Raw genomic sequence first — 27537 nt, forward strand, 5'->3', positions numbered from 1 at the left:
GCCTCAGTGCACTTATTGGATCCAAAAATCTCTAGCTGGATGCTTTGCCAGCTGCCACAAGCAGTGTTGGATCCTTGTTTGCACCTTGATTAGATTTTCTCTGGACATTGGCATGGAATCACTGACTATGAAAATAGGTGCTGTAATCTAAATTTGCAAAGGTGGTAAATCTGGTGTCTGTAAAACAGCACAGAGCCACAAGAATTCCTCAGCCTGCCTTGCTAGGTCTGTACAAATTCAAGAATTAGTGTTCTTACCACCTCCTGGCCTGTAATGGTCAAAGACTGGAGTTTTAGAAGAATGCATTGTGAGGAAAGTTTTCCAGTGCTCCACAAAGATAACACCTAAAAATGGGCAGCACTTCTGGAAGTCACAAATTATTAAAATTTTCTATTAACAGATATGGCTTAAAACAGACAAGATCTACAGGTGGAAATGCTGCCCGCCCTTCAAGAGACACTAATTCCTGCCTTGTCCTTCAGCCAAGGTGGTTCAATATTAATGACAACATAATCATAATAGTATTTGAAAATTCCAGCTTTAATTTTTAATTTCAATTCTTTTCCAAAACCTGCTTATTTTAACAACATCAGGAAAAATCAGGATACGATATTTAAATTAAAAAGAGAAATTAAAATCACTGACTGCAGCTTCCCCCCTCCACTGCCCTAGTCATGGCATTGGGATGTAGAGTGCGATGTAAAATTATTGGGAAGGTTTGATTTGTTTTCCCCTCAACTTCTGTGAGCAAAACGCAAGCTGTGATTCCTGATCCTCTCCTTACCCTGGTTGTGTTTTCAGTAATAATGGCTCTTGCTGTGCTAAATATAAGAAATGTTTAGCAGTGCAGTCTCCTCAATACTGGGCAGCGAGTAAAAGTTTTACCTGTGATATGCAAAAATCCCGAAGTGAGGCAACGCCTCCCGGTTTATCTTTTTGTGTTCAAACTCAGGACATTTTTCTGTTTTAGCTGCAATTGCTCAGGTGTGCTGTACGAGTTCCAAAAGACCAGAGCTGTGCTGAGGGCCCAGCAGCAGCCGTGGCCTGTGGGCAAGCTGGGACCTGGAGCCCACAATAAACAGCACTGAGGACTCAGACAGCTCAATTCTGACATTCATCTCCTCCAAGAGGAAAACAAACAAACATCATTTACTCTGCAAGCAAAGAGAGACACAAGCAACAGCTGTACAGCTCAGAAGAAGAACTCTGGCCTTGCTGCTTTCCACTCCTTGGGAGCCTCCCACACCCCGAAGGGCTGTTGGGCACACACCAGGAGTTCGGCTTCCCCTCTGGGTGGAATGCCATTTTTATCATTCCCCCACCATAGATATTCTCTCAGATTATTTACCAAATTCAGAGGGGTTATTTGAAGGTCAGAGATCTACACGGGGTCAAGGAAGGAGACACCTGCATTACCGTTTATGCATTCCATTTTTGTGTCGTGCTAACGCAATGTCCAAAGCACAGCACAGGTCAGCCAAACCTTTTCCCCCTAAATCAAGGTCCCCCTTTTGATTTTTCCCTCCCTTCACACACTGAATTCAAGATTTCAGTATCCAAGTACTAGTTGTAGGAGGTACAACCAGTTTTATCTGTATCCTTAGTCCCTCGCTCTTTTAATCTTTTTTTTTCTCCTCCGGATCTGTGACTCAGGAGAGTCCTTTCATTAAGCAGTGCTTAGATGTAGGTGGCTTAGTTCTTAACAAGTAAATTCATGGTGGTGGTGTGATCTGTACCACTGATCAATAAAAGAACAAGTGAATCTTTATTAATAAACCCCGGTGCATCTCTGAAAGTACTTCAAACCAGGATCAAACTGTAGGGTATTGACAATACCAGCATATCCCACTCTGTCAGACTCTGAACTGAGCTCAAAAGTGACCTGACTTCAATATCACAGGTTCCAGCAAGATTACAGCATTAACATCCTAATTTTTACTTACTTCAAACTCGCATTGAATTGCTGTTGCATGGAAAAGATCAATATACATAACTGGTAGAACAGTTTTAAGGAAATGATACTTCTTATTTTAATAACTACCTGATGCTTGTTACAGGGAAGTTCCACAGAAGGGTTTTGATTAAGAAGGGACCTTAAAGATCACCTTGTTTCAAGCCCCTGACATGGGCAGGGACACCATCCACTTCCAAGAGACCAGGTTGCTCCAAACCCCACCCAAAAGTGCTGTTTCTTCCTTTTTCTCACTCTTTCCCCCTCCTGACAATAATTTCATCACCGTTCCTGTGCTTCTGGGTCACACCAACAAAACCTGAAGCCTTTTTAGCTACGAGCATACACAGCCCTGCTGAGCAAATATTGCATTCACAGCTCTTCCCTTTGCTTCTGTACTTCTACTGCTTTCAGCTCTGCTTTTTGGTCATGGTGCTCAGAGAGAGGGACAAGAAAGGCAAGAATCCTGCTGCATTTAACTCTAAATCCCACAGAAATTATTGTTTTCCTGACTAACTTACTTGATATAAAGAGGCAGAAGTGATGAGCCACTGTAGCCAGCACATTATCATTAACAAAATATTTTACTTTTTTAGGACTCTGTGTCTGAGTGGCAAGAAAAAAATATAAATTCAGAAACTTGTCCCCTTTAATCCTGACTGGAATCTAAGTTCTAAATTGACACAGGCTTATAAAGTCAGCAGCCAAAAGGCCAAACACTGACTGCACTTGCAACAGGCAAATAAAGCCAATAAATTCAATGTCTGAATCCAAGTGTAATTGTATTCAGTGGTGGCATTAATAAGTCGTGTAATAGGGTGTTTAGAAAATGTAAGAGGATTTGAGACTACATCCAAATATTTAATATCAATTTTAATCCAGATGGCAAACAACACATTTATAAGAATAAAACTAAACTGATGCTCAGGGTGCAGGCACCCTCAGATGAGTTCCAGCTGTTCAGCTGCTGCAGTTTTGTGCTCATTTGGAACACTCCTGCCTATGAAGAGCATGGACCACGTGGCTTTTTACTGTCAGGTAGGTGCTGCAAATTTCTGTGAGGATGTTTAAAATGTCATAATCTAAAAGGAAATACGGCCACAAACACATGGAACACAAGCACTAACAGCCCAACAGCAGGGAAGTGAAGTGACAAATATCATTGCTGACTTCGTTCATTAGGTTTTTCTGTTGCAAATTCCACTTGTGTCGTGAATCAGAGCCATGCACAAGGTTCAGCTTCCTAAACAGTCCAAGCACTCTCCTGTTCCTAAGTCAGGGCTAAAAAAGCCTTTAATCATTTATGAGGAACAGAGCAGCTCTAACAGGGGAAGCTGTTAGCAAGAATCCCTGTTCATCCTGAAATAAGCAAAAATAAAGTGTTTGTGAAACCCTCCTGGGAAATGCTCAAGTTCGAGGTGAAGGAGTGAGTTACACATGAGATACTCAAGAGGAATGCAAGAATATTCACCACAAATAGCAGTAAATTAAAAATACCCATCTTCCAAGCTGCCAGCTGCTGCTCAAAAAATATTTATCTTTGCCACTATCAGTGACTTTCAAAAGCAAATCATATTATTAGACTTAGCAAAAAAAGAAAAATGCAGTTCAGTGATGTTAAATAAATTAGATAACAGTAATGAAAGAACTCTCTCTTATCCCATAATTATTTACATTTAATAATTGTCAAGGCTCGTACAAACTACCAGATAATCTTTACTTGCAGAATGTCCAACCCTCCACAGTATTTTAAGTATTCAGAAGGTTATACACCTGACAGAAACTTGTAAAAATACTCCTGTCTTTAGAGGGAGCTCAAGGTCATCTTCCCACAGTTTGAAATATTGTATCTTCAGTGACTGTGAAATTATAATCTATAAATACATAAATAAATGCATTAGGAAGGCATGGTGCTTTCTAAGGAACAGTTTTTAGTCTCTCATCAAGCTTTGACATTGAAGCTTTCATTACAACCTGGTGTAAAAGCACATGTAAATAACATCTTATCTGCAATCAGTATTATTTTATTGTTTAACTCTTCACCTTGCCTTCTATTCCATTCAGAACAGCCATGTCCCCAGGGAAAAGGCTTTGATAGATAAAAGTAATTTTTAATTCCTCCAGGCAAAGCAACCTTTGGACAAAGTAAAAATGGCACAAGCAATGTTATATTTTGGTAAATACTATAATCTTATTCACAATGAAAATATCCTTTCAAGAACAATTCAGATCAAAGTTAATATAAAGATTAAAATATAAAGCTATAAAGATACTGCACCAACTCCAGGTAGCCTGAGACACAAGAAGAAGAAATGTGTCACTAAACCAGAAATTAAACATTTGTAAATGATCTTAAAACTAGCAAGCAATAGGTACATTATTTGTGCATTATAGACACAGAACACTTGTACAGAATAAACAGAATTTTTCTAAAAGCTTCAATTCTTAAAATCTGGGGTTGACCCAACCTGGCTCTTATATATGAAGGTGTGATGTATGAATGTTTAATTATTAGTAAGACCATCAACAGAAACAATTGCAGGCAGCCCAGTATAATAATAATAATTGCAGGAACTCGTGTGTGTGCAGGGCAAGGAGAAGACCCAGGAGCCCTCTGGGGGAGGGAATGTACCTGAGCTGGGCTGAGCTGCCTGGGACACCCTGGCCAAGCTCTCATCCTTCCAACACTGCTGGAAACAATTTGGGTTTGATGTGGAGGCAAAAAATTGAGTTTTATATGGAGACAGCACAGGCCAGAGTCACTCAGCCCCTGCTCAACAGATGGTGTTGACACACCATATTATGAGAACATGCTCACAAAGCCAGAGCAGATGCTAGCCCTGAGCAGGAGTTTCTGCCATCCCCTTTCTCCTGTATATGTTTCTCCAAAGTCTATAAACTGTTTAAAACTCAGCATTCACATCCAGAAAAAACAGTATTTTTGTACCCAAATCTAACGCTCCTCAGACATAGAGATATTTTTATTAAAGATGTTTTGAATATTTTGATACATCTAATTGAAAACATCACAGTTTTCTCCTTGTTGTTCCTTTACCTTGGCAAGTTTTTCCCCTCCTAATCTTAGCACGAGTTCTGTAAATCAAGAACAGCTGCCCTACAGCAAGTGAATCACACAAGTAAAAGTAGAATTAAAAAAAGCCCCAAGATTTAGTTGTGTGGTTTGGGTTATTTTAAGCAAGACCGTGAATAATTCAGTTTTACACATTGTTCAAATAAGGAAAAACAACACAAAACAGCTATAAAAAATCTAAAATTCATCTGAAAAAAAAAAAAATCTAAGCTCTTCTACTTGAAACACTTTTAGCAGCATTATGTAAGGACACAAATGTTTATTTGGTTTTAGATTTAAAAGGCTATCATCATCATCATCATCTCAAGAGCATGTAGAGAAGCAAACAAAAAGAAATCTCAGTTCTTTAATGCCTGCATTATGCACTTTAGAATCACAGAGGAGGCAGGAGATCTACCAATATCTAATTCTTAAAGAGATAATAGGAAAGCAATGAGGCTCGATGGTTTCAGTAGATATAAACCAACAAGCTCTACGGATAGAAATAGTGTTGCTGTCTTGGTTTTTAACCATTTGGTTTGTAGGTAAATATTTCTGCTGCAAATAGAGAGGAAAAGGGGAGCAGGAGAGGACAGGAGCTTCCTCAGCCTCACCCACTGCAGCACATCATCAGTGCTGTGGGGAGACACTCATCCCACTCCTCATCCTCAGCCACATTCATCAACCATCCTCATTTTTATCATTTTTGAAGTGTAAGCCATTTTTTGGACACATAGCAGGAGATTTGTTTGCATGAGAAAGGCGATGGTGGTTCAGTAATTGCAAAATCCTCTCTGGCAAGAAAAGCTGAGAGCTGGTTGTGGTAACAAGGTTACAGCAAACACACCACGTCCAGCTCTCTTCCTGGGTAACTCCAGCTAATTCCTGGCTCTTTCCATGGCAATTGTGTGTGCCCAGCTCCTCCTCACAGCTCCCTTCTGCCTGGCAGCTCTGGTGAGCGGAAGCCACAGAATCCTCTGAGCACTCAACATGATCGGCATCACTTAAATTGTTTCTTTCTGAGACACTGGGGAGGTTCAGCAGCTAAAATATAATATCACAGGCAGATTCATAGTGGGAGTCCTGTAGTTACTTAGATTCTGAAAAATTCTACAGTGCCCTTTCATTTCCAAATGATTCTCAGACTCGGCTCTGCACGTTCTGGCCATACCTGTCATAATTCAGTGAGTTACAGCACAGTAGGTCTGATGCATAAAAACCTCACTTATAGACATTTTCTGCTGTGCAGAGCTTGGTTTTGTGATCTAGACACTCCTTTTACACACAATTTATATGAAAAATAGCAGTTATTTTTGATGTTATTTATATTACCGCTCCCACCTATTGCAATTTTTTTGTCCCAACTCACCTGTAAACCAGGATTTTCTTCCCCACATAAAATCCTAAGATTCCCTCTCTGGGATGCCTGTTCCTACTGGCCATCATTTTAATGATATATAATAGTAACCTGTCTTGAGAGAAGGGTCCCTAATGATATATAACACTAAAATAGCTTCTCACAGCACACTGATGACAGGTTGCAACCATCCATCACCAGAGGAGCAGTCAGCGAGATGAAGAGTTCAGGGGATACACGTGAGCAGAGCACAGCCACAAAGAAAATATCAAACAGAACCACAAAGCTGCTTCTGGTGCTTCTGTCTGTGGCTGAAGGCATCCCCAGAGCTTCAAACATCCCAAGAATTCTGGAACAGGCCTAAGTGACAGATTATTGCTGATTAAGAAACCAAAATATTTCCTTTTAATAGCTGCAATGAGTTAATTCTCTTCTGTTCCTATTGCAACTTGCACTCCCCAGCACACAGAACACATTTTCAAGTGCAAGAATTCTGAAGTGCTCAGGTTTTGTGCAGGGAGGTAAAGAGAGAGCTTTTAGCCAATTCCATATTCAAACTAAACCAGAGCAAGGAAAATGATCACGGTGCAGATTGAAAACATAAAATAAGAACTTCCATGGCACACATGAGAAGCCTGAAACTTCCTGCAGAAGGAATTAGAGGAATTCTGCAGAATGTGAAGCAGAGTTCTCACCTGATTGCTCTACCTTCTGCTATTAGTAAGAGTATGCAAATTTCTGCAGTACCACAGGAAAGGTGAGAAGTGATAAATACATCAGCAAGAAAAAAGAATTTGAAAAATGTACTATTTATGTTGTGTATATTTATAGACAAGCTTAAAGGTGCTATACATGAAGATATTTAAACTTGAAGAGACTCATAAAAACAGATGATATGATCTTATCTGCTAAAAATCCTGGGAAAATCTTGGGATCTCACACTACTTTGTTTCAATAGTAAATATTCCTATTACAGTATCTGGCTGTCCCCATGGTGCACCTCCACATTTCAAAAAAGAGGCAAATATCTTAATTATTTGCAAAAAGAAGTCAAAAGCTCATAATTTCACTGAATCAGGAGAGCATTATTTAGACATCTCCAAAGAGAATTTAGTTTATGTTTTGTTTTTTTTTGATTAAGAGCTATTTGTCTTCACGTGGCATGGACTTTCTCTACTGACAGTCAAAGTAGCTTGAACAGCAAACAACATTTTTTTCTCCTTTTTTCTCTTTGGGACCAAAAGGAGTAAAGGAAATCAACAAATCTACAAGACACAATTGACCCAATTCTGTGATTATCAGAGTGATTTTTTTTTTTTTGCCAAGCCATTCTTACTTAAATGATAATGATCCCTTTATGTGATTTTCTGCTCTAGTTGCATAATGAAATTTGGTGTTGATATGACTCTTCCTACATAGATCTGATTTCAGAAGAAAACTTTAAGGACTTAAAAGTGGTTTCTTTTTCAAAGAAAATCACCATTCACCATTCTCTCTGAAGTTAAAGACCTGCAAGTAACTCAACTAAAATTAGTTTTTATTGAAGAAAGGAAGATATTTATGTACCTTTCTCACACTGATACTTTCCACCACCTTCATAAGCTCGCACTAGGCAAACAATTATGATGAAAATTTGAGATATCATTTCAAATTAAAAACTAATTATCAGTGAAGATCAACATCTTACTACTAGAATATTCCACTTTGTGCTCATTTCTTGAAAGCATTTGATTTTGGTACAACAAAAGTACAGGATATTGTCTTTTATGTAGGAAATTATTTTCTTCTGGTTAATTTTCTCTCTGTGTCTCTTTATTGTTCTTCTACTTAAAGGATGACTCCACTTATAAGCTGCTTTATTCTCATTTTTATAACTCTCTCTCTATATATATTTAACATATATACATTTAACAGTCCACGGTTCCAGATGTATTGGAAGTCACTGACAGAAGGAGCAATCAATTCTGATTTAAGTTCTTTTTCTTTTCTTTCTTCATCCAACAGCCTTCTATATTTGATGCCATAATTTTGAGCAACTAAAAATATCTGATATTCCAGGTATTTCAGCACTGTCACAGCGTTTTGAAGAAGATGGGATTATTGGGATTTCAGGAGGCCAAGGGCACTCCAAGGCTTTCCATATTGTTTTCAAAACTTCTACATGAAGCACACACTAATGGAACTTGAATTTTTTTCTTTGTGAATCACTCTGCATTCCAGGAACCTAACAGGAATTTCAAGCTTTTTAAATATCATGAAGAATCTTGCTAAATAAACATTTTAAATTAGGTAAAGGATCTTTCAGACTTGTCAAAGAATTACAGTTCTTCCACTTTTTCTTTCTTCCCAGGTCTGTGGCCGTATCAGAAACCTAGTTTTTCCTGAAGTGTTCAGATCTGTGAGTAATTAATTATTTGTTGCCCTTCCCAGGGGATTTGGCCTTTGGTGAGTTAAATTTCATTTATGACTATTGTGAAACATAGAAACATAATGAAAAACTGTTCTTTATCAGCCAAATATCATTTTTCTATGGATGACCATAATATTTTGCCTCATAAAACCAAAATCAAACATATTTTAGGAAATTTATAAAACATATCTTACTCAAAAGCCATTTTACACCCAAATCACATAAACAGAATTATTTCAAAACCTATTAACACAAAGGACATTTTGTTAAAATAAATTTTGTTTATAAAAGATCTCTTAAAGTGTGGAAGCATTTAGAGAGAGAACCAAGAAAGACCATGGACATCAGAAAACAATTGTTCAGCTGACTGGTTTTATGACTCTGAATCTTGTTTAAATTGACTTATTAACTATAATTTATTAAAACCAGCTGCAAGCTGACCTCACACCAAGAGCAGCCTTCAGTCAAAAAAGAGTCTCTGTACAATTTCTGCTTCTCTTGAAGCAAAAACCAGACAGAATCAAAAAAATGTGGCTATGGCTAATTGCTTGACAAATGTTTTTTTTCTCCGCTAGGCCCAAAGCAAAGAGCTCTCATCCAGCCCCCAGTTCATTTGGGGTACTAAATGAATAAAAAATAAAGAGTACAAACTGTTCTGAGGTAGTGCAGCCACACTTCAGAACAGAGTGATGAGTTGAAAACCTTATTGTGGTTCCCATATCTCCACATTCCCAGTGCAGCTTTGCTGTGGATAAACGAGTTTATTTTCCTAAACAGAAGAAGAAACATTTAATCCCACATTTTCCACCCCCCCCCCCCACCTTTGGGAACACCCAAAAGGACAATTAAGCTGCCTATTCACAGCACACCAGTGTCAAATTAAAAATACACTCCACAGTTACAAAAGGCTGTTTATGGTCTACCAGGTTATTTTTGATTTATACCACTGTGGCCACATTCCAGCTCAGACAAATTACTTCCACCTACCAACACCACCAAGCATATTTTCCCACAGGGCACAGCACTATAAACACTTGACCTCTAAATTTGACAGTATTTGCACTGCTTGTTGTTATCTTCCAGGAGGAAGCTTGGCTGTCTTTGCTCCTTTTCTACAACCCATTTAACAAAAAGGGAAATATATTAAAATATCTCTTTTTTTCTTTTTTTCTTTTTTTTTTTTTTTTTTTTAAATTCTGCAGACATGAATAAAAGTGAAGGAGTTTTATAGTTAGATGAAATCAAAATTCAGATAATTTAAACATTTGCAGAAAAATATTACATAGCCCAAGTACAACTCAGATTTCATGCAAATGTTTGTTTCACTTTTACTCTTGTCTGGCCTAGAGTTCAGCCTGAATATTTCCCTGCAGAATCTGGTTCTGGAGCCCAGGATGATTACCTTGGCACTGCCATATTTCCATTCTCTTTAATAGGACAGCTTAAAAGATGGAAAAAATGGAATTTCTAAAGCTGCAAAGTCTTTGTTTTAGACTCAGATTTTGACAGAGTGTTCAAGGTGTGTTTTATTTTGCTGGACTGGTTTGATAAGGATATCCCTCAGCACAGAAAAATCCCTTTATTTAATAACCACTGCACCTGGCAGAAGGGAGGTAGAGAATCAGCCTCTAAGCTGCTGGGTCACTTCTCATTTCAGCCAGAAGAAAAATAGGAATTAAAGATATTAAACACTATGCAGACACAATGAGGAAATCACACGATAAAAAAGGATGGTTTATTAGGAGCTGGGATTTGGGATGTTAACATGTGAAATATGTACAATGAAAGCTCTCAGTTACCATCCTCCTCAGAAAGAGACAGACTTGTAACATTTCATCTCTGGGGAGGGTTTGCTTTGATTATTATAATAATATTATGTTGTGCAAATAGAGTTTGATATAGAAGGTAAAGACCACAGTATCTGCAAAGGATAATTTCCATAATGTTCTCAGGGCTTGGATTTTTTTCCCCTCCTTTCTTCATTCACATGACACACTGCCATAAATATTGCACAAAACCGATAACACTATATTTTCTAAATTATTGAAATGAAACTTTGCAGAAAGAACATTCTTGAGGAAATAGCTACTTAATTCCTAATGCATTTAACCTACCTCCATTTACAGCAGACACTTAAGCAATCTGTGATGAAAACCTCCAGCAAGGCTGTTAGTTCAGTGCCAGTTCAGTTTAAATCGGGCTGGGGAGGGGTGTGAAGGAAGCAGCACACACTCCTCAATCCTCATCTCAGAGACAGTGAAGCCACAGTTCCTCCACAGCCTTCTCTTGTCCGACTTCCTAATTGTCAAAATAAAGTGAAAGTAGATGTAAAGGGAGGAATTATGCCCTGCCTGTGATGTAGGCACAGCTGGCAACAGCTTTGGTGGCTTCTGCTTCCAACCAGAACTTGTGCCATGGGCAGACTGTGGCTTCCAGAGCACTCCAGTGTGACTCTGCTTCCCTGTCCTCACAAACCATAATCCACATGAAGGAGTTAGAGAAACCAGCCTCATCTGCAGCAGTTCATTATAAATAACTCCTGTATAACTTCTGCCTTGTGCTGGAGCACACAAATCCCCCAAATTCAGCCAGCAGTTTGGGGGAATGGGTGAGCTGCAGATGACTCTCAGCAGTGATTTCTGTGATTTCTAACCTGGATCACAATCAGACACCAGGAGCAGCAGGGCCTGAAACGATTTCCCATCTATTACCTGGGCATTGTAACAATTCTATCACATGGACAGGATGCACGGCAGGAAAATGAGAATATGCTTAATCAACCTATTTTCATTTCCTGCACAAAACATTTAGCTTCAAATACTCACAAGAGCTCAAGCTAAAAGACTGGTTTGCTGAAATCATCTAGAGTGGTAAATAATTTCCAAATCTACTCTCTTGCACCCCATGGTGCTTTTCTCTCACACTTTTTTAGGCAAAGATTTTTTCATTTTACCATCGGAGGAAACTACTCTTTTTCTACTTTGATGTACTGATGTTCCCAATAAGTGTTATTTTCATAAAAACCTTTGTTTTTAACTCCATGGTGGAACTCAGAGGTGGTGAGGAGGAAGCAGAGGCCCATACCCAGAGATTCCAGGCTTGCAGAGTTTACTTCCACTCCTTTTTGATGAGAGCAATAGCAATAATGCTTTAGCAGCATTAGCTAATTTGATAGTATCTCTGAATCTGGGGTTTAGCCTACATTAAGCACTGCTTTCCATTTGTTTAAGTTTTGCTTAATTTAAAAAATTTAAATTTTAAATTTCATTTTCAAATATTTTAAATTCCACATTAGAGTCTCACAATAAGTCAGAACAGGTCAGTCAGCCACTAAACCACTAAAGAGGGATTCTCTGGGACACTCCTGGAAATTCCTGCCAGGAGCCAGACACACAGAACTAAATACCTCTTAAGAGTGGAAATTACTCTGAATACATTTTGGGGGCATATGGGGATTTTCCAGTAGAGTTATGGCAGAATTTCCTGTGCTTCCCACTACCCATGGGAATAAAGCTGCACATAGATCTGATACAGAAAGATACCACAGAAGGGAGAGATAAATGATTGCTGCAATATCAATTAATGCAAAAGGGCATTAATTAATCAATGTTTTTCCCACCGCCAGGCAGCTGCACTTTTCCTCTGTGGATTCCCCACTGGCCAAGGACCAGGAATTCCTGTTAGGTTTTCTCCCACTGGAATGATAAATACCTCATCTGTTGTTCTTCCCTCATCCCCCCCAGCCCTGGTAATTTTTTCTAAGGTGACTCCCAGCAATTCTTTGAGATTTCTGCAAAGGGCTGTGGAGAGAACCCAGAGGGATGTGCAGGAAAACCCCCTGAACACACAAGGGCTGGGCCCAGCCCAAAGAGTGGATATTTGCATTCCCCAAGTAGGAAGAAAGCAACAACATTAGGCTAAAATTATAAAAATCAAATATTCCTTGCTGAGCGCGTGCAAGACAAGCTCAAACTGAGCACTGTGGTACTAGAGAGAAATTCCAGCTAAGAAATGCACATAAACATTATTTCTTCTTTTTCTCTTTCCTTCTTTTTTCTCTCTTGGTGTCCCCTTCTGAAAGTGCAAAGTGGAATTTGTGTGTGTTTGATGGTTTTTGATCTCCAACTCCATGACAACATGAAAACTCTCTCTGAACATTGAAATATTCCACTTTAGTAGCTGGATCCAAATCTGAATACATATCTATGGCTTGGCCCCCTGCTGCTTAAAGTAATTTGCTCTCAGATCAAATTGTGACCCCCAGAAATAGAAGTATTTACATTGAAAGAGAACTGAATATTTACAAAGATATTGTTACAAACCAGAAAATTATGATATAAATATGATTACACTGTATAAACCAGATAAAATCTACACAATCCTTTTCTTTAAAGAAACCCAAAATGATTTTGTTTCTGAAGTACACTTTAAAAGAATTTCAATAGCATTGTATTTTCAGACCTTATTGTTAAAGGATCCAAGGAAAGTTTTTCCCTAGTATTTTCTTTATAAAAGCTGTATTTCAGACAAAGCAAGCTTGAATCATTTAAAGTCCCCACAAGGGACAGATACTTTGTGAATGGTATTTTGAATAGTTTTGATATCCCAGTTTTTGAGTTTTTGAGATCCCTGTGTGGCTTTATTTTCTGGACAATTCAGTTATTCTCTCATGCTCTGACCTTATTATGATATTGTTTTTCCCTTCTCTTCCCTGTTCTGTGAGAGAGCTCTCTATAAATTTGATATAAATATAGTTCACATACAATATCTATAACTTAGTAACTTCACAAGGCATAAAAATAGCCATTTCTTTTCCTTCACTCCTCAGTCCTTATTTTTGCACAGCATTATCCATATGCTACGAATTCCCCTACAGCAAACTTAAAAAACCCCAACCAAACTGCAACAGCAAATAAACCAGCCCTTAAAATCCATTCTATCCACATCTACTATAGGTTAATTTTTTTTGTTTCCTGGGTTGGTTTGTGCCCTTTCATGCAATATATCAATTTAAATGCAGATGGCCAAGGAGAAAATCTGTTTCTCCTCACGCTGCTCTTGTGCCCAGGATGTTGAGATGGATGTGGGAGCCCTGGGCAGGCTCCTTCTTTGCCAAGGGACACATCCCCCAGGGTGCTCAGAGCTCCATCCAAGCTGCCCTTAACCACAGGTCTCAGAAATGCTTCTCTTGTGGCACAAAACCAGGGTTCTGCAGCACCTTGGGGATGGTGGGAACCCCACTGCCACGCCCGTGCCCAGGGCAGAGCTGCAGTGCCACGGCTGAGCCTGGACACTGCATTTCTCTGGGGGAATTAAATTAATTCCCTGGCTTTCTTTTTGGCAATAGTCAGCTCAGTGTCCTGAGGAGTTTGTCAGAACTCCTTGATCTGCACACCTCGCTCGGTCACTCCTTGGTGTAACTCATCTCGGTGCCATGATGGACAGAGGGGGCTGAATGTACTGAAAGCAGAGGGGACATACACACAAAGCTCTCCAGAAACCCAAAATAGCTATTTTCAGTGATCCCAGAGAGCTGTGAGCAAAGCTGCTTATAGGACTGCATTGTTCTACAGCCAGGAGGTCAAACAAAGCTTGAAGAATTCCAAGAGTCTGGATGGGATATCTTCTCACAACCTTGTCCTGCTGGTTTTGCCACCAGGAGAGCGGATTTACCCCTTCACAAAGCCCTGACAATAAAAGGCAGCAGGGCTGAATACAAGTGACACTGTTGGATCTATTGTGAGTGCATTAGTATTTTCAGCAGGTCTCTCCTATGTGAGGAGGAAGATGACAACAACCCCAAGGCATTAACAGTCTAAATTAGACAGACAATGTGGCTGAAAAATTGAATATCTTACATAAAACAGGGGAGGTCAAAACTCAGCATGGTGATGATAAGTTATCTTACTTGGCTGGTAGACTTCATGGAAGAAATAAGTTTATGTATGGGCTGCCTACTCTAATTCTGAATTCTCGGAGCTTAGGAATGATTGTTTATCTGCTAACAGCCTGCAGGGATTTGGTAAAATAGCTACAGCATAAAACTGAAAAATAATTGAAATAAATAAAGTGCTACCTGGCACCATCCTTGTTTATTCTGTGCATCTGATATTAACATTCAGATGTCTTGTGCTGGTAATACATAATAAGAAATGAAAATGTCATAAAATCAATACCTTCTAACAGCAGAGGGAAATGTCACAAATTATCTCATTCTCATTATAGTTTTCAGACAGTAATTTCACAAGCCTCCAAGGGATTAGGAAAGCTGAGCATATTTTTGCTCTACCCTCAGATGTCAGTTTTATTGTACATGATCTAGGCAGCGAAGGTTCTCTGCTCCAGAAGTTAGAAATCAATTGTTTTGCCAATGAGATTCTTTTGCAAGGCTGTTAGCTGCCTTTGTAAGTGTGAAACTACCAAATTCCGTGTCCCTGCTTAAATTACTTTGCAATACAAAATTACACTCCAAGCCCTGATGTGGCACAGACTCCTGCTGGGTGCACATATGGAACCCAGAGCTGCCTTCTTAATAAATAAAGTTTGCACTTTCTGAAGAAAAGAGATTTATGAAATCTGCTCTATATATTTAATTACTATCCCATGTTTTACTAGGAGGGGTTTTTTAATGAGGGAATAAAGTCTGCTTGACCCTGCCTGGATAAGAATGAGCCAGGAGGAATGGGTCTGCCATAATCCCAGTGGTGGCATTTGCAAATCTCGTATGAGGGATGCTCCAGGTATGTTGAGGTGAACCTCAGACCTGTGGTGCCATCTGTGCACATTTCACCAAGCTGATTCACCCCACTGCTGATCCTAATCCTCTGCAAACGTGGCAGCCTGCACTCACACTGCTCTGGAGAGCAAGCAGCCACAAACCACCGGGACCTGCAGGCTCTGCTCTCACCCAGCACGGGCAGAGCCAGGGGTGCATCACTCGGCTCTCCTCGCACATCAGATGAGGCTGTTCCTGCCACAGCAGCCAGAACCACGAGATGGTTTCACAGAACACCCCCTGTTCCCATGAGGATCCGGGTCCATCCCCTGACCCTGCACAGGACACCCCAGGAGTCTCTGGGAGTGCTGCCCAAACCCTTCTGGGACTCTGCCAGGCTCACTGTTCTGAATTTACATCACCTCAGGAAATCCTAGAAAGGAGCTTTTGTAGGAGTCAAATGGGTATTTTGGGAACACCACTCACATCAAGGTTTCTTGAACCTAGGAAGGTGAGCCATGCCAATTAAAAAAAACCCCAAAACCCAAACAGCAAACACCACACAAACCCCCAGCAGCAGCGACAGAAGAGCCAGGCTTTGGGGATAGCTCCAAAAACTGTCATTGCAGTGGTCTGGAAAAGGATAAAACCTTCTGCCTAAACCTGAAATGTCTCTCATCATGAAACCCCTCCAGTTTTGCAAAGCAGGAAGTTTTGCCAGTACAAATGTTATCCCCTACCTCCTCATCAAAATGTAAAGCATTGTACAATAGCTAAAGGAATATCACTGGTACAGATATGGAAAGGCTGTGACTTGTAATGGAATCTCTTCCCTAACAAAACTTTAACCAGAGAATTTAGTACTTATTAGATTGTGGGACTCTGGAAGTTCAGATGGTTACGTGGTGTTAAAAAAAAAAAAAAAAGAAAAAAAAAGTGGCTGGGATCAAAGACTGTCTGCAAGGGAAAGGCTCAATGTGTTTCTACAGAGATAATTCACAATTTATCTGAGACCTCTAAGTACCTCTGAAGCTCAACACAGCATATCATTCCTTTGAAAAGCTCAGTTTTCAAATAAAGCCTATATTAATAAAATATACATTAGATTATATAATTTAAAAAAATAAACATTGAAGCATTTTGGAAACTGGAGCCAAATTCAATACCAGGTCCTTACTGTGCATTATCCATTTATTACAAAGGCTCTGAACTTTAACTATGAAAGAGCAGCAAAGGCCAATTAATTAAATAATGTTCCAGTATTTAATATAGTCATTTCTCAGCACAGAATATTGTGGAACCAAATTCTAGTCTCAGTCCAACCACTCTAAGGCCCTAAGATGAAAAACATCATAGTCAATACCTTGGACTTCAAATATGAGAATAAAGAATAAACTCTCCCCCTGCACTCAAAGAGCTGAGATTCCCCAACCCCCAAAATAAAAAAAAAAAACAACAAACCCCTTTTTTCCAATAACAGATGTGAAAAATATATTTAGCAATCCTTTCTGACATTGTGCATTTTGAATGCACAAAAGAGAAACATGTCAGCTAAACATAGACAACTATAGTAGAGAGGAGAATGGCTCACAGGATGAATATCAGATGAAAATGACAGCTGTTACAATTAAATTCAGTATTTATGTTTTCCTAGTTGAAAATGACAACTTATTTACAAACAGAACTCTCTCACCATCTGAGGAAAAAAAAAAAAAACAACTACTTTTTTTTTCTTTAAAATAAATATTGTAAAAAAAAGCTCTTTTCAATTTTAGATTCTTCCTTGTCTTTACTGGTTCCAGATCACTCTCTTCTGTTTTAATTTCCACATAAGTTCTTTCCAGGCTGGTGTGTTTGCAAGGATTTATGTGTCACTACACATAAAAAAGGTCAACAGGTGCACTCCACTCCAGCCCTGTGCTTTTTTCCCCCTGAGAGATGAGTGTGTGTTATTGAAATAACCCAGGAGGGAACCCAGCTGGTGGTGCTGAATTTTTGTGTGTCCTATTGAGCATTTCACCCATCAAACCCTTCCTGGGGAGTGGCACAGAGCAGAGCAGGACACATTCCTCTGTCTCATCATGGATATCTCCCAGATGCAGGTGGGTGAAATCCAGACCAGCCCAGAGTTTTGCCCCTGGCTTTAAATTTCACATGCTCTTCTTGCCCTCAATTTCTGCTGCTGGAGAATTCAGTCCTGTTGATGTGATTAGAGGGATGTGGCACATAACAGAGCTGGCTTGCACTACAAGGACATTTTTATGCCATAAATTCCTTCAGAGTGTGGCAGAGCTACCTCAGGGCAATGCTGTTCCATCCTTCAGGACTGCTGGATTTTTTAAAAATATTATTTTTTTTTTCTTTAATCTCAAGGTTTGGGTTGCTTGGGGATTTTTTTTTCCTCTCAGGCACTTGGTAACGCATCAGCTCCAGAAATCACACCATTTTTCTGACCTTTAGACTCTAAACTAAGTAAAGTTTGAATCTCTTGGTTTTCTCATTTCTTTGTATTAGTTTATTTCCCTTCTTTTGATTCTATTAGAGCTATTAGAGTTTTCCTTTCACACTATAACCCCTGGATTTATCAAATTAAATGCTATTTGGAGGGTTTGGGACTTGAGTTCTGAATCTTGTTGTATTCCAGCTGAACGCTCAGTTATGAATCATTAGGAATCACTTATGTCTTAATGATGTCAAGCAATTAATGAACAAAAAGATACAGCACAACATTGGAGTAGATGCACACAGTAATAAGGAAAATGTGCTTTCCTCCAAGTAGGAGGACTTGATAGCCCAAAAGTGACTTTGAATAAGCTTGTCATTGTTTCCACTGATTTTGCTTTTGAATATGACTTCTGCTACACATTAAAACACGTAATTAGTGTTTATTTTCAATGTGACTGACACCTGTAGAACATGGACAGACTGGCTGTGCAATTATGTCAACACTGTGCAATGACCTTGAATTTTGAGAGAGCCAGCTGCCAGAGAAAGAAACCTTTAATTTCATTGACTCATTAAATTAAAATCATTTTTAGCAAAAAATAATCATGGGTGAATTGCCATATGTTCTTGAAACTTAGGAGACTGGGGAGATTTTTAAATAATCAGGCTGCAGAGCTGTTCTTTTGAACTAAAATGTTTTCAGCATTTCTATTTCAGCTGCATTTACAATCCAGTTGAACATAAAGTTCTGGAACAGCAGGCAAAACTAAGTAAAGAAATGAATGATGCTGGGAGTTGCATGCTGTTCATCAAGAGAAATAAGTGAGAAGTCTGTAGATGAATAAAATATTAAAATACTAATGTAAATCTGCAAGAAAAACTTAACAGATTGCAGAAATATTTTTTTTTACTTTTATACTGACGATGTTTCCCTGAATTTAATGTAATGCAAGTTTTAGAGTTGTTGAATATGATTCAAGATGGAAAGATGAGCAACAGAATCTGCTTGGAGAGTACAAAAATCTTGGTTGGAAGAAAATTCAGATGAACAGGGGCACCATCTGTTCTCTCCCAATTGTTCCTACATTCATCACTACACAAATTATGGCCACTGAGGCACAGACATACCAATCACAGCACTGGGAAAAATGAGGCACCTTTGATCCCAACCAGAATATTCCTCTGTGCACAAATCCTCCCTTGAGCCTCCTGGAACACATAAAGAGACTCATGGGATTTAAAAAGGCTGTAACATTATTTGTGCATTTCTATCAAAGTGAGGTCAGATTGTAATTTAATGAAATTATAAAAAATTGATGACACTTAGATAACAAAAACTGAAAATCTTAGCCCAGGAATAGACTTTTGAGATAAAAAAGAGTTATATCAAATAGACAATGAGACTTTCAGGAAGTTCAGCATTTTCTTCTGCTTTTATTGCCCACTGAGTTATTCTTTCCTTAGCATTAATTTGTATCATAAGCAACTACATTGTACCAACTGCTAGGACACATCCATCCCTGTTTTGAGTTCTGTATTCAAACCTTGGGTTTTGCCTCATCCAAAGACAATGAGTGATCCATAATTAGCAAAGTTTCCTGAAAACCTGCCACACTGCTCTTTTAAAAAGAGGCGACTTCCTAGATGTTAAATGTGGCATCACTAGAGATGTTTTATGGAAAACCTAAATCCAGATCCTACATTCACTCCTAATCAGGATCATTTCTGATCACAATCTCTCTCTCTGAACTGTATTTTCTGGGGATTGTTTCTGCTCTTATTCCAAGGCATTGCCTTGAAGGAGAAGCAGCAGTGAGATGTGTTTGGCACTTCCCAAAGAAGCCCAGTGCCCCCCTGGCACAGAGCCCCCAGCTGAGCAGGGCTCCAGGGGAAGGGGCTGCTTTTGTTCCATTCAAAACCCCCTGATTTGAGGGGACTCAGCTTTTACAGGCTGGGTTTGCACACCCATTGCTCCTCTGGAGGGAATCTCTACCCCCATTGAGCATTTCTTTATGATCACTAGAGGTTTTCCTGAGAGCACTGCAGGTCCTGTTGATTTCTGATAAAATAAAAGTGCAGCGAGCTGCATTGGGGAAAAAAAGAATAGGTGATAAAGAAAATAGTATGTTTCATTAGATGGTAAGAAGATATGTCAGCTTCAAAGATGAAACCAAGATCATTATGGGAGCTTCTTTTGTTAAATAAAAGATGCTTAGAAGAACAGATATGGGAATCAGGATTTAAAAGTAGATAGGATAAAAATATGGTAATTTGATACAGAAATATATTATATAAAACTCTATATTATTTATTTCTTTAAAAATTCAAACTGGGTAAATGGAATATTTTGGGAAAATAAATTGTGCCTTCTAGATTGAAGCCCATGTGCAAACTATTGGCCTGAGCTTCTTTGATCTACCTTCACCCTCAGCCAGCACCTTTTATTTTAGTCAGGAGTTATCAGCTTCAGCTATATTGCTGTATAGATTTTTTAATTTCTTTTTCAAAAACAAAAATTGCCTACACAGATATTTGCAAAATACAATTGAAAGCTGACCTATTGACAGCTGCTTCTCTCTCATTGTGATGGGAAGTTCCTGACAGAGAGAGTGACTAAGGAAAGTGATGCCTGAACATAAGGAAGGTCAGCAAACCCACACAGTTCTTCCAATGAAAATCAAGTAAGTCTTGCTAGGAGTTAATAAAAACCATGTATGTTGTATATGTACATCTCTATACATGCAAATATACAGGTAAAATATTAAATAATAGATGAAAGCAACACCTGGCATTGAAGTGATTCATTTAAGAAACTTGTTGTATGAATTTGCTTTGAAAAGGAAATATAAAATTGGTGTTTAAAATTCCAACAGTATTCAGAACTCCAGGATAAGCCAGAGCTCTGTCCCTCCTGCACAGGGAAGGGAAGGTAGGAATTAGCCACACTGACAAAAACAACCAATAATGTTTTTTCCTGCTGAGCTCTGTATGAGCTGGAAGGATGAGAGTGTCCCCAATTAATTTTGCCCTTCTTTCCCTGACAGAAGGTCCCACGCTCTCATTCCAGCTGATCAGCTGCTTAATGTTCTGCATCAGAACCTGGAGCTGCCACCAGCACCACGGAGGGCCTCAAATAGCTTTGGTCAATCAATGTAAAACATGACCAAATATTAATTACTGCAGTTAGCCTGCCTAAAATGTACAAAGCTCAGAGGAAGAAAATTGTATTTTGCTATTATTATTGATGTGCTGGTTTAGAGTTCTCAAAGACTAACTCAGTGATTTTTAGAACCAGATTGAATTCTTGTACACAACACCACAACATTTTAAATATGCCAGATTTCTCTCTTTGGATTCACCTAAAATATAAACCTACAGGTGTGCCCTCAATACCTTGAAAATTATTTCTAAAAGCATCTTGAAAATCAAGTTATAGAACACCAGATTTCCTGCTAGAAGAAATCCAAACTAAACCCCAGAACTGCAACAAAAATCAGAACAAGCCTGTAGACAGATAAGGTTCAGTAGAGCAAAACTTAATCTAAAGAAGTATCTGTTTACCCTGACAGTTTCTTTCTTCTCTTGCTGTTTTTTTTCTCCTATTTTTCTATTATTTTAGAAACTATCTTCCTCAGTCTTGTCAGAAAAAACCACTCCTATCAAAGCTGCATTTTTATGCCTGCATATTCCTGTGTAGTTATATTTGGTACCTCTCCACATGACAGCTTGTGTTTCATCATTATTAAAAGTGTAATAAGAATTGTCAATGGTTTGTTAATTAGTTGTTGCTGAAATTCAGTATGGCATTTTATTTTATTTTATTTGAGATTCACACCTCTCAGACTCAGATTCTGCACCAAGTTTGGCAAATGGGAAAACAAGATCACCTCTTCTCACCTTTGCACTAATTATCTTCTGTTTAATAGCATCTAATCCCCAGGAAGGTTTTTAACAGTTTCCTGTTTTATTTGGTGTCAGGTACAGGTAATTAGGAGTATAATTGTACCTTGACTTCTTTTCCATGTTGGCCCAAACTTCCAGGGAAAACACATACAAAAGAATGTTATTGAAACCAGGCAATTTCTGCTGGGTAGTGATGACCTGAGTACCTTCCCAAATTATACAGAACTTGGGATCTGCTGGATATGGCTGAATGCAAGTAAAGATTAAGGGGAAAAACTGAATGTGAAGTGCTGATAAAATGCAAAATCTGAATGGCCAAAGGATCCTTTCCCTCTGATGCAAGATCTGTAAGGGCAAATTTTGTGAATATTTCTTGAATTGACGAAGAGAAAGGAAGGTGAAGCAGCTGGAACTATTCTTTGTGCCAGCAAACTCCTAAATACCACCCACTTCAGCAAGGACAATTCACTCTGCTACCTCTGAATAATCCACATTAGAGCTGTGATACAGAAAAATCCACAGTATGCAACAAAATCAGCAGAACTACGTTTGAAACCTTTATCTAAACGTGCCAGGGATTTCACAAAATTGAAAAAAACCCATAGTTTTTAAAAAGGGGTTTCTTACTGGTTGTGAAATATTCACAGAAATAGTGATAATTTTAAAACAATTTGTCCCTTCGAGAAAAAAAAAGCAACAAAAGCAATCACCAAAAATAAGTTAGGCTTATTCTGTGTTTTTGGGCTTAACTGGGTAGATAATGTAGGTTGCAAAAATAAAAAGCAAGCTGAAATCCATGTTCAACCCAAATCCCCATGAGGGAAAATAAAAAAAAAAGAAGCCATAAAAGAGCTTAAAGCATGTAAAGTGTGACTTAGTCTGCTTTTAGGTATTTTAATTGTAATCCTTAAAACCTTGCTCAGCAGCTCTCTACACATCTGAAGTTCAGAAGTCATTTTCCTAGGAAATTACAGTTTTTCCCCTGCAAATACATAAATAAACCTGAGCCTGGAGCAGACTTGGCTCCTCGGTTTTTGCCAAATCCTTGGCGTGGCTGTTCCTGACTCAGTGAAGGAGCAGTGGCCGCACTCCAGCCACAGATTTTGGGTCTGAATTTGCTAAACCTGTCCTCCAGCTGAGTTTGAGCTGGATCTCCATCCCCAGCCCAGCCTGGGAGGAGTCGAAGGTGAAGATTTCAAAGGAAAGGGAAAGCGTGAAAAGCTCTCACAATTTCTGCTCTCGCACACGCGCCTTCCCAGCGGGCTGGAAAACATTCCTGCAGCCCAAGAGAGCAAAACTGCTGCCACAAACGATGTGAACCGTGTCTGGAGAGAGGAGAGAGGTGTTTTTTTCATCTCAGCTGGTGAGTGTTCTCATCTCTGGCTGAAAAGAGAAGCAGAAAAGGAAGAGGCCGTGCTCTGACACAGTCCGGGATGTTGCGTTCCACACGTGGCTTTGGAAATGTTGAAGGAATTCAAGCACAGATTCCTGGTATCCTGCACACATTTCAGGCATGCTTAGTTTGCAGACAGGAGTTGGAAACCCATGGGATGGGTGAAATGGAGAATTCCCGTGACTGTTGTAACCTTAACTCTTGCCCTTGTACATTGACAGAAAATTTTATCAGGGGCCGTTAGTTTATTAAAAGTTAGCTATTCCACAGTCTAACAGCCAAGAAGAATCACTGGGCAAACTGAGTTTCTGTGCTTTTCAGAAGCCAAAGAAAATAAAATCACTTCTCATAAACAATTCAGCAAGAACAGAACATTTTCCTGTTGCCTCAAGTTACCCACTGAACAAAACCACACTCTGTGACTTCTTTAACACATCTCAATTCTGGTGTTTGCCTTCAGAAAACAGATTAGATGCATGTATATTTTTCAGAAGCTGAATCTTGTTATCATTTTTATAAGGTCACATACTAAACACAGGAAATTGAAAACCCTGTGGAGGAAAATATTCTTGCAGGTGTGCTGATTCTAATGTAGGTTTTGTTTGGTTCTCTTTTTTTATTTCAGAATTGATTTGACTTTCTCTTAATACTTTATTCTTGAAAATATAACCTTTTTCTTTGGAGTTGTTGCTATTTGAGTTGCTTGATAACTTACAAGCCACACTCAGATATGTTGCATCTGATGTTCAGATTCAAATAGAGAGAATTTTATCTAACTCTGAGCCCTGTAATGCCTCTGATACAACAATATCTCCACTGCTAAAGCTGGATGAGACTCAGGATTACAATTTTTCTCCAAAAAGCTTGTCAAAAGACAAAGAATATTTTAATATTTTTTGACTTAACTTTATTGTTTCACTGCTTTTTCTCCTCTTCACGACTTCAAAAATTACTCTGACAGAACTTCAGTTTCCTGCAAAATGGGTTTGCTATATATATATATATATATATATATATATATATATATATATATCTTACAAAACTATTTACACTCATTTATAATCACTGAGGAGACTTGATAAGTGTCTTTCACTTACAAGCAAAAACCACGCATTTCCCCCAAAATTGCAGTGGTTGCTTGGATATTTTTGTTAGCCATATTTCAGCCCTGTTTTTTGAAGCACCCCAGCTAAACTGGTGATTGAATGTGTTTAATTGAATTTAATGTGATTGAATTAGTTACCAGAGACAGAAGAACACACAGCTCTTAACAACAAAAAAATATAGACAAAGAAATATCAATAATTAAATGTTTCTAACTTTCAATGGAGTGTTTGCTTTTCCTTTTATAAATGCAAATTAATTTCTTTCTGGAATGGGATAACATCTTTTCATCTTGGGATCAGGCCTGGAGAGTGAGGGTCTGATACCATTTTCCAGCACCTAAAGGGAACTGAACACATTCTATATCCCTTTCAAACAACACAAAAATTACAAAAATTACAAAAAACAACACTCAGCCTAATTTGATGTCCATTTCTTACCCCCCTCCATAACTGTCTAAGGAGCATGAACTAACAGAAAGGGCATTTATAATGGATGATAAAGTTATGATCAATACTAATGCAAAATTTAACATCTGATTTAAAACTGTTTGATAGAATGCAAAAAAAGGTGAATAATACATGAAGTTCCTCCTCCATGAGTGCTGCTTCACACCCTTGAAGATGTAAAATGTGTTCATTTAAAACATAACCCACAAGAACTGCAAAGATTTTAGCCTTAAAGAGTTTAGCTAAAGTGAGAAACCAGCCAGCCCAGAAGCAGAGTTAAAAGGAATTAGAATCCCACACAGAAAGGAAATGTGTTCATGCTCTTCCATGAGAAACCTTTGGTTTTAAATACATAGAATTGAGACTGAGCACAGGAATCCTGCTCTCCTGCAGGTTCTGAAATTATTAATGAGCTGCAGGACTCAGTCTGTTATTGAATTAATTATAATTAATCAAATTTGCCTGACTCCAATGAAAGGTGACCAATATCAGGATGGGCACAGTTGTTTTTCACTTTGATGTGCAGTTTGGGTTTTCTACTCCTTTGGGACATCCAGCTGACCCAATCCTAGTCATCTAACCATTAGATCGCTATTTTTAGGTATTTTCTCTCGTTACTGAAGAGACAAAATCCTCTCTAGAAGCCAGGTTTGCTCCCTGCATTAGGTTATTAATTTTGGACCCTCTGGAGTGAGCTCTCTTCTAGATTTTCATCAGTCCTACATGAGCTATTAAGAAGGAGCTTAGAAAAGTCTCAGGCTAGTTCAGGTGATTTGTATGAGGTGAGAAAATACAACACCAGAGTGTTAGACATGTGAAACAAATAGAATTTCTCAAGGTATTTTAAACAAAACCTTTTCTCACACTTTAATTTTAAAATAAACTGTATTCAGTATAAATCCCACAAAGTTCATACAATATTAATTGGATAATTCCAGCATTTTTTTCCTCTCCCTTTTCACAGTCCTTTATGGACATCAATCATTTGAAACACAGGAAGCAAAAATAAAACAAATGAGACAAAAAGGGAACTGGTCTTGATTTAGACACTGCCTTGGAGAAAGTTCCTCAAAAAGTCACAGACTGTCAGAAAATACATCCTGTAAGTGGTTTTTCAGGTTAGACAGAGTAAGTCCATTTTATCCTTTCAATATAATGCTATTTCTTCCAATAATGATAGCTGCAGCAATTTTTATCTTCCATCCTGTTATTGAGGGAGGATTAAGATATTTCTAATGTCATACAAGTACTCTTTGGGAAAGAGTGATGGTTATTAAAAAGTAGTGCTCTAAAATTAGTTGATTCAAAGGTGTCAGGATCCACATTTAACAGACAAGTTTAGCAGGCAAGGACTGGGGGATGCTGAGGTGATGCTGCTCCAGACATCCCCTCAAATGGAAGCAATTTTCTTTGAGGACAGAAAAAAGAAATCATTATGGAACAAAAATACCACAGAATATTGACCTTCAGCTCTCTGTCAGCTTTGGTTGATTGGAAGAATGTAGTCCAGGAAAGGCTTAACAAAATCTTACATTCCATACTCTTTACCACAGGGAAGACAGTGGAGTGACAATTTCACCATTTTGCCAGTTTTTGCAGTTGTAATCTGTTGGGTTTTTGGGTTTTTTTTTGTATGGAAATGGAGAGGCCTTATTTTTAACACAATAAACAAAAGAACAAATTAAAGTGAAAGCTGGTGCATCTTCCTGAAAGGGGACAACATTTACAATGTTTACAATTCATTGCAATGAGCTAAAAATTAAGTGTGTGGTACTTCAAATGCTTAATAAATGGCATTTGTATGGCTCCAGTGAACACTGAGCTTTCTGCCAGTGCCACCACTCAGCTTTTATTAATGTCAATCATTTATTTGAAAGCTGCTGAGAAATTCAATTGTCTTCTGGAAGCTGGGAGTTGCATCTTGTAGAGGTGAGAACGCCAAGGTTGCTGTCAACGTGCTCTGGAAGAGCACATTGAAGAACGTGCTTGGCCTGGGGACAGAGGGCAGAGCTTTTCCATGGCTCAAAATGTGGATAAGGAGGGCAGGAGCACTCCTGGCACGTCCCCTGGAAACCAGCAGGGGACAGGGAGAGGTGTGAGCTGCTCGGTCTGGTGCTCTGAGTGAGGGACCCTTGAGCATTCCCATTTTTTTCATTGTTTTCATGGACAGATTTGATTGCAGGAGAGCACAAGGGAGAGCCCCTGGTGCTGAAGGGAAAGGTTTGTCACACGGATTTAAGTGCTTTGGGCTGAGCCTTGACATTTCCAGAGAGGTACAGTTCTCCTGAGCTCAGTGTCTTGGCTCAGGACTGGACCCTGCACTAATATCAGTTTTATGGATACAAACCCAGCTCCAGTGTGATCATCACACACCCCACCATGCAGTTCACATTTACAACAAAGTGTTATCAACAGCCCTGAGAAACACAGCAACCCCCCACCAGGTCATACACAACTCCTAATCACACAACAGCACCCAAAGATTCACAGGAGCTTCTGTTTCATGGGCACAGAATAATGGAATATCAACAGTCACAGCAGAAATGTGTGCATAATGATGTTTTATCTTTTGTGTACAGCAAGGCTTCATTCATTATCTCTCCACAAACATTTCTGATTATACAGCCTGACTAACGCATTCCTCCAGCAATGCTGCAAGAGATTTGCATGCAGAAGTGTGTTTCTTGCAGAAAGAGAATCTCTCAGGCTTTTTCAAAAGCAAAACACTCACTTCAATTCA

The sequence above is a fragment of the Cyanistes caeruleus genome, chromosome 14 (assembly GCF_971803275.1).
Source record: "Cyanistes caeruleus chromosome 14, bCyaCae1.hap1.1, whole genome shotgun sequence".
In the NCBI taxonomy this organism is placed as follows: domain Eukaryota; kingdom Metazoa; phylum Chordata; class Aves; order Passeriformes; family Paridae; genus Cyanistes; species Cyanistes caeruleus.